The 12,226-nt window shown below is 39.0% G+C and overlaps 1 long non-coding RNA gene across 1 annotated transcript; it reads right to left on the reverse strand.

Annotated features, from left to right (window-relative positions):
* Nucleotides 1-1,369: 1,369 nt before the first annotated feature.
* On the reverse strand, nucleotides 1,370-4,467 carry LOC131136731 (uncharacterized). Its single transcript, XR_009131795.1, has 5 exons — nucleotides 4,398-4,467; nucleotides 4,054-4,126; nucleotides 3,693-3,784; nucleotides 2,538-2,690; nucleotides 1,370-2,097 (listed from the first exon to the last, which is right to left on the reverse strand). It is a non-coding gene; the product is annotated as an uncharacterized LOC131136731 (long non-coding RNA).
* Nucleotides 4,468-12,226: the final 7,759 nt, after the last annotated feature.

A 12,226-nucleotide genomic window follows, 5' to 3' on the forward strand; every position in this document is an offset into this window, starting at 1 on the left:
TCTATTGCTGGAATTGCAAAAACGCCGATGCGCAGTCAAATATTGGTGCTGAGCTGTACCCAGTTCAGTTTGTCTTAGAAGACGAGATCAGTTCATGCTCAACAACTGGATGCGACCGCGTTCTTGTGACTAGACAGAACAGTTCTAAACGTCTTCTAAGGCAGTCCAGCTGCAATCGATTCACTGTCCTGAGAATACACTCACAGGCATGTTTCTGCGGCGTACACAGTGTGGGCTGTGATGCGACGAGGTTTGTATACATACGTCACTGTGTGAGTGTGTTTATCTCTCTCCTTGTGTGGGAATTTGCAGACACACCTCGCAAGGTACAAACAACAGTGACCTGGAAAAATAGTCAAAATTCCACCAACATACCAAAGAATCAGGGGGTTTAGGTGACAACACGCACAAACACACACACACACAAAAGAGAGACAACGGTGTGGGAAACAGGAGGTCAGGGTCAAATTGTGTAGACCTCACAGACGTAGATACCAGTGAGTGAAACCAGCTGACACGCACGGATTCTGACAGGAACGGTGATACCATGGCTACCTGAGTGACGTGGATGGATTGCTTTGGCCATCTCGGTAAGCAACATCCGTAACCCAGCACATCCTTGTGGCTGTATATATCACTATATTGACAGTTACTATGGTAACCATTATGTCATTGGATGGTCATATCACCTTGTACTTCGGTACGGGACAAAAAATTACAAAATTTAAAAATTCAAAAAAAAACAAAAAAATTTAAACAGTATTATGGAAAGCAGGAAGTGAACAAATGTAACAGTTACTGATTGTAAAAGTACCAGATGGACGGGTAGGATTTAATTAAATATAAATATATATAATATATAAATATAATATATATATATATATATATAATATATAATATATATATATATAATATAATATATAATATAATATATAAAATATATATATATAATATATAAATATAAATAAAAAATATAATATAAATAATATTTGTTTAAACAATTGCAATTATAACAATTATGTCATCTTTTTTAATTAAAAATAAATTATATTCCTTTAATGTATTCAAATGATACTCTTTGAATAATATTTTTTTCCACAATAGAAAAGAAAAAAAAGCATTATCTTGTTAAAATCCTCAAAATGACATCTACACCTTCTCCCTCATTAAAAAAAGAAAGAACAAACAACAACAACAACCACAAAGATCATTATTATAGTCTCATATTACATTTGTGGGAAGTTATTACATTTACAGATTTTCACTTTCCCACATATGTATTAATTTTCATATTCAGTAATTCAGTAATATTCAGAAATTCAGTATTACGTTTGCAGTAGGCAAATTTTATTACGTTTGTGGGAAATGTATTACATTTGCGGTATTATTACATTCAAAGCTGCAGATTTGTATTACGTTTGTGGTTTATTACATTTGTGGGCAGTTATTACGTTTGCGGGTGTAACACGGCCTAAAAGAATAACAGGAAGTACAGCGCAAAATGCTTGCAAAAAGCCACTGCTGGGAACCAAAAAAATACTCACAATACAAACAAGTAAGAGCAGAAAGTAGTGAAGAAATAACGTTTAACGAGGAGCGGCTAGCCGAGGAGGAGCAGGTAACAATCTGGCAACGAGTGAACCCAACAGCACGGCTTTAAAAAAGGCCAAGTGAGTAATTGCCAGCAGGTGTGTAACGGTAGCTCCTCCCATGCGGCTCAGCAAGACACGGTACGCTATGCACCGCTATAGTTTATCATTTTTGAAATTGTTTACATACCATTTTGGAAACTGGGCTGCTTGAAGGGTGACTTCCTGCTTCTGTCAAGTGCAGATGGATCTTTCTTATTGCTTTTTTTTCCCACTTGTGAATCATTCTATTTCGTCCCTAAGTCTCGGAGATGGTTTAATTTATTTTCTTTTAAGACTTTTTGAATCGTTATTTATATTTTTACAACATATCCAATGAGCATGCTCAGAGGAGTTCCTTGTTGGCGGATATACAGTATCAGCAAGACATTTGTGTTCTATAAGCACAGATTTTTACCTCGGAAACTGGAAAAGGAAACGCTCCCCGTGGCAAGATGTCCTCATTTACCTGCAAAAAAAAGGGTGATACAACCTTAACGATACTGTGTCTGTCTGGAAAGACACTTAGACTAGACTTGATGCACCCGAAATAAAACATCGTTTTTTGAATGTGACTGTTTTTAACAAACCATGACGTCAGAAAAAAGCGACAGACGGAGAGAAAAACGGTGCCAAGTGTCAAGGTCAAAGATACCCTGGTGCTCGGAGACGGCACCGTATCTAACAGAAACAGGATAGCTACTTGCAGCTAGCTATCCAAGTGCCATTTTCTGTTACATCACAAAACGGATACAAATATCGGATTGTTCAAGTGGGTGCACTGGATGTCAGAAGCAACAGTCGGAAACCTTTAAAAAAATAATCAATTTGAGAAACTTGACAAATTGGCAATACCAACATTCATCAGTGGAACTCTCCCAAATATCGGGAGGAGAATGAAAAACTCACCCGGCTGCTTCAGCGGACGGCACTTCATTGAGAATTTCAATCTCTTCTGGAAACGAGTGGATCTGTTTCAAGGAAACAGTCCACACCTGAACAGAGATGGAGTGAGACGATTGACGGATAACCTCCTCCAAGCTCCGAGGCACTACAACGGACCTGGACCGGATCCCCACCAAGAGAATCAGAATCAGAAGCTCAGTAAGACACAGCAGACAACACAGTACGCTACAACTCAATACAGTAAACCTAGGATATATCGGATTCAATTGTTCCCACTGGTTTTGTCCGATATAAGCGAAATCCGTTATATGCGTATACCGGAAAATGTCCGTTTTACGCATATATCGGATTTATATCCAGTATATGCGTAAATCTGATTTTATCCGTTATAAAAAGGCACTTCCTTGACTATGTTTCCAATGTACTTGGACGCGCAGGCAATGCTGCAAACGACGTTGTATAGCGGCCTGTCACGATTCGGCGAATCGGAGCGCCACGATGCGGCCATCCGATATATGCGAGGGAAATTTCATGGAAATGCATTGGAACGGGACTGAAGATTTTGTCCGAAATAGGCGAAATCCGTTATAAAAAATCCGATATATGCAATGAATTTTTATTGGAAATGCATTACAGAAAAATCGGTTCTTTTTTATCTGTCCGTTGTGAGCAAATTTCCGATATATCCGAGGTTTACTGTACAATACACTCATAAGTGAATTTTACTCATGTGTATACACCATTCATCATTGCACTAAAATTAATATATCTGCAATATGTCTGCAACACATATCTGCTCCTGTGCAATATTATGTGTATATGTTGGATACCTTGTATATATCTTGTATATATCTTGTTAAAATGTCTTTTAACAACCATTCCATTCCAGAATCAGAATCAGAATCAGAAATGGTTTATTGTCAGGTATGATCAAACACATACTAGGAATTTGTTTTGGTGAAGTAGGTGCAGACACATCTATTAAAAAATGAAAATACAAAATATACAGAATAAACAGTATAAATATATGTACAAAGTCTGTTTTTTGTTTGTTATTCCGGAAGTGCAGTCTGATTGTTATTTCTAAGAGTCCAACCTCAGATTCAATCACAACTACTTATTAAGCCTTATTATAAGCAGCTTAATATAAAGCATTACCGGAAGTGTTGCCCCTCCAAATCCTGTGGTACAGAATAAGGAAGACAATCCACGATGACTTGACGTATATTCACCCTCAGGATTTATTCTTCCTGTCAAAAATAACAACACTTCAGATATCATAAGATGATTACATCAACAATTAACAAATTTATTTCCAGACACATTTCACATTTTTCAATTAGCCTGCTTCATGCTAATAACTGTACATTAAAGCGGGCTAGCATTAGCCGTTTCGCTTATGTTCAAATGCTCTACAACACATTTTGTAACAAACATTTAGCAGTCAGCTGTTTACTCTAGCAACTTTCTAAACTCTTTACAGCCGTTAAAATATAAATTATCTCTACTTTGTACTAACCTGTGGTAGGTACAGAATAAGGAAGACAATCCACGATGACTTGACGTATATTCACCCTCAGGATTTATTCTTCCTGTGAAAAAAATAACAACACTTCAGATATCATAAGATGATTACATCAACAATTAACAAATTTATTTCCAGACACATTTCACATTTTTCAATTAGCCTGCTTGATGCTAATAACTGTACATTAAATCTGGCTAGCATTAGCCGTTTAGCTTATGTTCAAATGCTCTACAACACATTTTGTAACAAACATTTAGCAGTCAGCTGTCTACTATAGCAACTTTCTAAACTCTTTACAGCCGTTAAAATATAAATTATCTCTACTTTGTACTAACCTGTGGTACAGAATAAGGAAGACAATCCACGATGACTTGACGTATATTCACCCTCAGGATTTATTCTTCCTGTCAAAAATAACAACACTTCAGATATCATAAGATGATTACATCAACAATTAACAAATTTATTTCCAGACACATTTCACATTTTTCAATTAGCCTGCTTTATGCTAATAACTGTACATTAAAGCTGGCTAGCATTAGCCGTTTCGCTTATGTTCAAATGCTCTACAACACATTTTGTAACAAACATTTAGCAGTCAGCTGTCTACTATAGCAACTTTCTAAACTCTTTACAGCCGTTAAAATATAAATTATCACTACTTTGTACTAACCTGTGGTAGGTACAGAATAAGGAAGACAATCCACGATGACTTGACGTATATTTACCTTCAGGATTTCTTCTTCTTCTGTCGTTTTGTCACCTACTGTAATAACCACCATCGCTGCTAGCACCCCCTAGTGGATTTTGCGGTATTACACCCAAACGCCAACAATTGAGATTTGGTTATTTTTGAAACAAACATGTAAAAAAAAAATCTTTTTTCTTTTACAACTGAATTTTATATGTATACTCTTAAATGCTCTAACCATATTTAAGCATTTAAAAAAAAAAATTTAAAAACCATATTACCTTATATTTTCTGTACCTTACAGAAGAAGCATTGTGATAAACTCCCTTAAATGAAAATACTGTATATCTGACATAAAGTGACATTTATAGTGAATGAGATGAACTCCTCCCGATTATATACACTTAGTGACAATCGCAAGGCGATACTGGGAATACATTATGTCCTTAATATACACTACAGTGTATGAAAGGAGAATAAACGCAACTTCCACTCGTCATCATTTAGTGTTGTGAACAAGGCGTGCGCGTGTGTTGTTTTTTGTCTGACTCAATGAGTGAGTAGAGTTCGGTTCTAAGGCTATCTGCACCTCTCAGACACCCTATCTATCGCTGTCACTGTGCCTGCAAACATACACACACACAAGCGGCAATCACGTGGAGAAACCCGAATGTGGACATGTTGGACGTGTTAAGGTCAGACCCACGTAAGTATTGGATAAGGACTGAGTAAGAGTTAGCGGAAAAGCGCCGATTCATCACAAAATTTCAAACAAACAGAGCAGAAGACGTCTGCTGCTGTATTCAAACGGACTTATAGGATTTGTTAGTGTATACATTAGTGTATACATGTGTGCATGAGATTGTGGCCGGTGTGTGGTGAGGATGCCAAAACAGTGACAGGCGGTTCCCGTGTGCTGATTCTCACTAAGTCTCTTGTATGCACTTTTCTCATTACACTTGTTTGCTGCATTCCTCCCTTTCTCGCTCCTTCAATAGCATTTGGTAATGGTAATGGTAATGGTAATGGTAATGGTAATGGTAATGGTAATGGTAATGGTAATGGTAATGGTTTTATTTCATTTGAACATGCATCAGATTCCAATTGAGTGCATCCCATAATCAGTTCCCAGTTCCACATGTCCAAAAGGAGTAGGAAGAAACAAAGCTTATTAAATCCTATCCCTCCATCTGGTACTTTTACAATCAGTAACTGTTACATTTGTTCACTTCCTGCTTTCCATAATACAGTTTAAGGTTTTTTTTTTTTGTTTTTGTTTTTTTTTATGAGGAAAAAGCAGTAGAAAATGAATGAATGAATGAATTATTTTTATTTATTTATTTATTTATTTATTTATTTATTTATTTATTTATTTATTTATTTATTTATTTATTTATTTATTTATTTATTTATTTATTTATGGCATGGATCAGATTATAATTGAGTGCATTAAATAATCAGTTCCCAGTTCCACATGTCCAAAAGGAGTAGGAAGAAGCAAAGCTTATTAAATCACTAACTGTTACATTTGTTCACCTCCTGCTTTCCTAATAAAATTTATTGTTTTTATTTTTTTGTATTTTTTGTGTCCAAAAGGAGTAGGAAGAAGCAAAGCTTGTTAAATCCTACCCTTCCAGCTGGTACTTTTACAATCAGTAACTGTTACATTTGTTCACTTCCTGCTTTCCTAATATAATTTAAGTTTTTTTTAATAATTTTTTTTATTATTTTTTTTTACATTTTTAGTATATATTTTTTATTATTATTATTTTATTTTGGTATGGATCAGATTACAATTCAGTGCATTAAATAATCAGTTCCCAGTTCCACATGTCCAAAAGGAGTAGGAAGAAGCAAAGCTTATTAAATCAGTAACTGTTACATTTGTTCACCTCCTGCTTTCCTAATAAAATTTATATTTTTTATTTTTTTGTATTTTTTGTGTCCAAAAGGAGTAGGAAGAAGCAAAGCTTGTTAAATCCTACCCTTCCAGCTGGTACTTTTACAACCAGTAACTGTTACATTTGTTCACTTCCTGCTTTCCTAATATAATTTAAGTTTTTTTAAATTATTAAAAAAAAATTTTTTTTTACATTTTTAGTATATATTTTTTTATTATTATTATTTTATTTTGGTATGGATCAGATTACAATTCAGTGCATCAAATAATCAGTTTCCAGTTCCACATGTCCAAAAGGAGTAGGAAGAAGCAAAGCTTATTAAATCCTACCCCTCCATCTGGTACTTTTACAATCAGTAACTGTTACATTTGTTCACTTCCTGCTTTCCTAATATAGTTTAAGTTATTTTTTTTTTTTGTCATATACCAAAGTACTCGGTGATATGAGCATCCAATGCCATAATGTGTACCATAGTAAGTGTCAATATAGTGATATATATAGCACATCATGACTGGTTCAAGACTCTTCATCCTTGTATTTAGCAAACATCAACTGCTTGTATTGTTTCTTGAATTCGTCCATCGTTGTGTATTGTTTGAGGGTTTAAATGTTCTTTAAATTTTTACATTACATTTAAAATCTTTAAATGTTGAAATACGTGGAGGAATAGATCTGAGAATTGAACACAATCTCCGCGACAAGATTGGACGAACGTGTGTGTGTGCGTGGGAGGGAGGGGTGGTTTCCAGGTGACCTCTGCGGCCCAGGCTGCCTGTCTATTAGAGCAGGGGGCTGTTAGACCATCAGAAAGCGGGAGCATCCCCTCTCACCATACTGATAAGATCAAGGCATTCCGATGGCCAGAGCGGTCATTACCCTGCGTTCCAGCCCATAATATCACTCCATTAAAACACCCGGTTGCCATGGAAATGCAGCTGCAGCTTTTTAAGACTCTCTTTAAGACGCTCTGCTCGGATACGCATACGGCGTATCGATATGCTGTTTGATCAGACGGACACTTTTGGAAACACACACACACACACACACATGGGAGTTGAACTGTTGGGGGTGTGAGGTTATGAGCGACAGGACAGTGACACGGATGCTGTGTCACTGCCAAAACAACAGCACAGTATGATGCTGTGGATGGTTCAAGCCAAAGACAAACAAGGCGTCGCCTCGCAGACACACACGGTTAACACTGAACAGGACAAACATAACTAATTGTTATGGAACTCTTCGGCCTCATACTTTCTTCTCAGTCATCAGTTAACACGCCCCCCCCCCCCTTTAAACACGAAGCCAGCAAAGACATATTTTACGTTGCATTATTTACAAATATCTTCAACCCGTTTGGGTGCACAGAGTATAAAACGGTTTATAGCGATCTCTAGCGGCAACAACAGGTACTCTTTCTAATGTAAAAAAATAATAACAAGAAATAAATGAAAAAACAACAACAAAAAAACTTTAACTATATTAGGAAAGCAGGAAGTGAACAAATGTAACAGTTACTGATTGTAAAAGTACCAGATGGAGGGGTAGGATTTAATAAGCTTTGCTTCTTCCTACTCCTTTTGGACATGTGGAACTGGGAACTGATTATGGGATGCACTCAATTGGAATTTGATCCATACCAAAATAAATAATAAAAAATAAAATAAAAAATAAAATAAAAAAAATGTAAAAAATGTAAAAAGATAATTAAAAAAATAATTAAAAAATAATAATAAAAAATAATTTAAAAAATAATAAAAAAAATAATTAAAAAACTTAAATCATATTAGGAAAGCAGGAAGTGAACAAATGTACCAGTTACTGATTGTAAAAGTACCAGATGGAGGGGTAGGATTTAATAAGCTTTGCTTCTTCCTACTCCTTTTGGACATGTGGAACTGGGAACTGATTATGGGATGCACTCAATTGGAATCTGATCCATACCAAAATAAAAATAAAAAATAAAAAATAATAAAAAACTTAAATTATATTAGGAAAGCAGGAAGTGAACAAATGTAACATATGTAATGTATGGTCATATCACCTTGTACTTCGGTACGGGACAAAAAATTACAAAATTAAAAAAAAAACAACCAAAAACCTTAAACTGTATTATGGAAAGCAGGAAGTGAACAAATGTAACAGTTACTGATTGTAAAAGTACCAGATGGAGGTGTCACTCAATTGTAATCTGATGCATGTTCAAATGAAATAAAACCATTATTTATTATTTAATGGTACAGGGTGTAATAGTGTTTACGACATCTGCCTCACAGTCAGGAAACCCAGGACTCAAGGGTGGAACATCTCAGTGTGGCGTTCACATGTTCTCCTCGCATGGGCCGCTATACTCACATTCCCGAAACATGCATTTTGAGTTAATTGCATGATTCTAACTAACATGATTTTTTTTTTGTCTGTACGTGATCTTTTATCTGACCTCGCCGCTTCAGTCCAGGTCCAACCTTAGACTCTACAGACAAACTTGCATTTGGTTGCCTTGACTTCATGGGAATGTTTAGTTGACGTGAGAGTCAAGGCCATCTCATCTCAGTCTGTTTTACTCCACTGCCGAAGGATGTCCTCCCCAATTTCGTTCTTCCTGTGTCTCCTTTGTTGTCTGCTGTGTCTTCTCCGTGTTTATCAGTAACGTTCGTCTTCAAGGAAAAATCCTCAGAAAGGAGACCAGAATTGGGTGATTAATAAAAGAGGATTTATTGGCTCTAGTTTTATTGGATCCAAGATACTGTAGATTCCACCCATGCCAAACATATAGTTGGGTAATACCAAGTATTCAGCGGGGGAGGACAGCTACATTATGATGATTATGATTAAACATGTTACTGTTTTTGCTGGCAAATGATATAAATAAAGAAAATCAACATGTGGTTATATCGGCTGGATCTGATTATTGCAAAGGGTTATGACACCCCCCATTCAACTATTATAATGTAATAAATAACAAAATACATTTTGGGGTTATATGCTTTTTTTTTCTTCAGCAGTATAAAACGTAAAAACATACAAAATTACATTTTACAATTAGGTATCGGCGATTTGGTCGACAATAATATTGTAAATATTGTTTTTGGCGATGTGATGACCAAATGGAACAAAATGAAATAAATAAATCTGTCAATAATTAATCAAAACAATAAATAAATCTTGAATTAAATGTGTCTTTACACAATTTAATACCACTTAATACCATTTAATGTACAAATATAACTATTTCAAGTGAATAGAACTAACTCAAATCTAGTTGAATAATTGCGTTGGTCTGAATCCCGTAAGACTTAACAGATATCGGAGCTCATCCAATTATCTTCATCAAAAAACTAGAAATAATCAAAACGTTTGTACCCATATCACCCAATGCTACAAATTACAATATCGTTAGTTATGGCAATTTAATTAAAAAATTTCACTTCATGAAAAAGTCAAAGTGGCACATAAGTAAAAATAAAGCCTTGTGTGTTCATGTTTAACTCCTAGAATAAAGTCCAAAGTGTTTTTTAGTTGCTGAGGGTACTCCAAGTTCAGGTCGTAAATAATCCCGAAGTGAAGGCATGTGGCATTGGGAAGATTTTTAAGGTCATCCATCACCACTTTACCTTCCAGAAGCCTCGAGATGCAGTGAGTCAGGATAGGATGGAGAGCCTTCAGGAATTACCAAAGGAGGTGCCCAAAATGTCCGGTGCATTTTTGGCGCACCCACGCCTCCGTCCCTCTCACAGGCGCAAGGGGCAAAGAGGTAGGATGGGGTAAAGGTAGGATGGAGTGCCTTCAGGAATTACCAAAGGAGGTGCCCGAAATGTCCGGTGCATTTTTGGCGCACCCACGCCTCCGTCCCTCCCACCGGCGCAAGGGACAAAGAGGTAGGATGGGTAGGGTGGGGTAGAGGTAGGATGGAGTGCCTTCAGGAACTACCAAAGGTGGTGCCCAAAATGTCCGGTGCATTTTTGGCGCACCCACGCCTCCGTCCGTCCCCATTGGCACAAGGGGAAAAGAGGTAGGATGGGTAGGCTGGGGTAGAGGTAGGATGGAGTGCCTTTGGGAATTACCAAAGGTGTTGCCCAAAATGTCCGGTGCATTTTTGGTGCACCTACGCCTCCATCCCTCTCACCGGCACAAGGGGCAAAGAGGTAGGATGGAGGCCTTCAGGAATTACCAAAGGACGTGCCCAAAATGTCCAGTGCATTTTTGGCGCACCCACGCCTCCGTCCCTCCCACCGGCACAAGGGACAAAGAGGTAGTATGGGTAGGCTGGGGTAGAGGTTGGATGGAGTGCCTTCAGGAATTACCAAAGGTGGTGCTCAAAATGTCCGGTGCATTTTTGGCGCACCCACGCCTCCGTCCATCCCACCAGCACAAGGGGCAAAGAGGTAGGATGGGTAGGGTGGGGTAGAGGTAGGATGGAGTGCCTTCAGGAATTACCAAAGGAGGTGCCCAAAATGTCCGGTGCATTTTGGCGCACCCACGCCTCTGTCCCTCTCACCGGCGCAAGGGGCAAAGAGGTAGGATGGGTAGGGTAGGGGTAGAGATAGGATGGAGTGCCTTCAGGAACTACCAAAGGTGGTGCCCAAAATGTCCGGTGCATTTTTGGCGCACCCACGCCTCCGTTCCTCCCACCGGCACAAGGGGCAAAGAGGTAGGATGGAGTGCCTTCAGGAATTACCAAAGGTGTTGCCCAAAATGTCTGGTGCAATTTTGGCGCACCCACGGCTCCGTCCCTCTTACCGGCGCTAGGGGCAAAGAGGTAGGATGGGTAGGGTAGAGGTAGGATGGAGTGCCTTCGGGAATTACCAAAGGTGGTGCCCAAAATGTCCGGTGCATTTTTGGCGCACCCACGCCTCCGTCCCTCCCACCGGCGCAAGGGACAAAGAGGTAGGATGGGTAGGGTGGGGTAGAGGTAGGATGGAGTGACTTCAGGAACTACCAAAGGTGGTGCCCAAAATGTCCGGTGCATTTTTGGCGCACCCACGCCACCGTCCCTCCCACCGGCACAAGGGGCAAAGAGGTAGGATGGGTAGGGTGGGGTAGAGGTAGGATGGGGTGCCTTCAGGAATTACCAAAGGTGGTGCCCAAAATGTCCGGTGCATTTTTGGCGCACCCACGCCTCCGTTCCTCCCACCGGCACAAGGGGCAAAGAGGTAGGATGGAGTGCCTTCAGGAATTACCAAAGGACGTGCCCAAAATGTCCGGTGCATTTTTGGCGCATCCACGCCTCCGTCCCTCCCACCGGCGCAAGGGACAAAGAGGTAGGATGGGTAGGGTGGGGTAGAGGTAGGATGGAGTGCCTTCAGGAATTACCAAAGGAGGTGCCCAAAATGTCCGGTGCATTTTTGGCGCACCCACGCCTCCGTCCCTCCCACCGGCGCAAGGGGCAAAGAGGTAGGATGGGTATGGTAGGGGTAGAGGTAGGATGGAGTGCCTTCAGGAACTACCAAAGGTGGTGCCCAAAATGTCCGGTGCATTTTTGGCGCACCCACGCCTCCGTCCCTCCCACCGGCACAAGGGACAAAGAGGTAGGATGGGTAGGCTGGGGTAGAGGTTGGATGGAGTGCCTTCAGGA

This window comes from Doryrhamphus excisus, chromosome 10, assembly GCF_030265055.1.
Source record: "Doryrhamphus excisus isolate RoL2022-K1 chromosome 10, RoL_Dexc_1.0, whole genome shotgun sequence".
In the NCBI taxonomy this organism is placed as follows: domain Eukaryota; kingdom Metazoa; phylum Chordata; class Actinopteri; order Syngnathiformes; family Syngnathidae; genus Doryrhamphus; species Doryrhamphus excisus.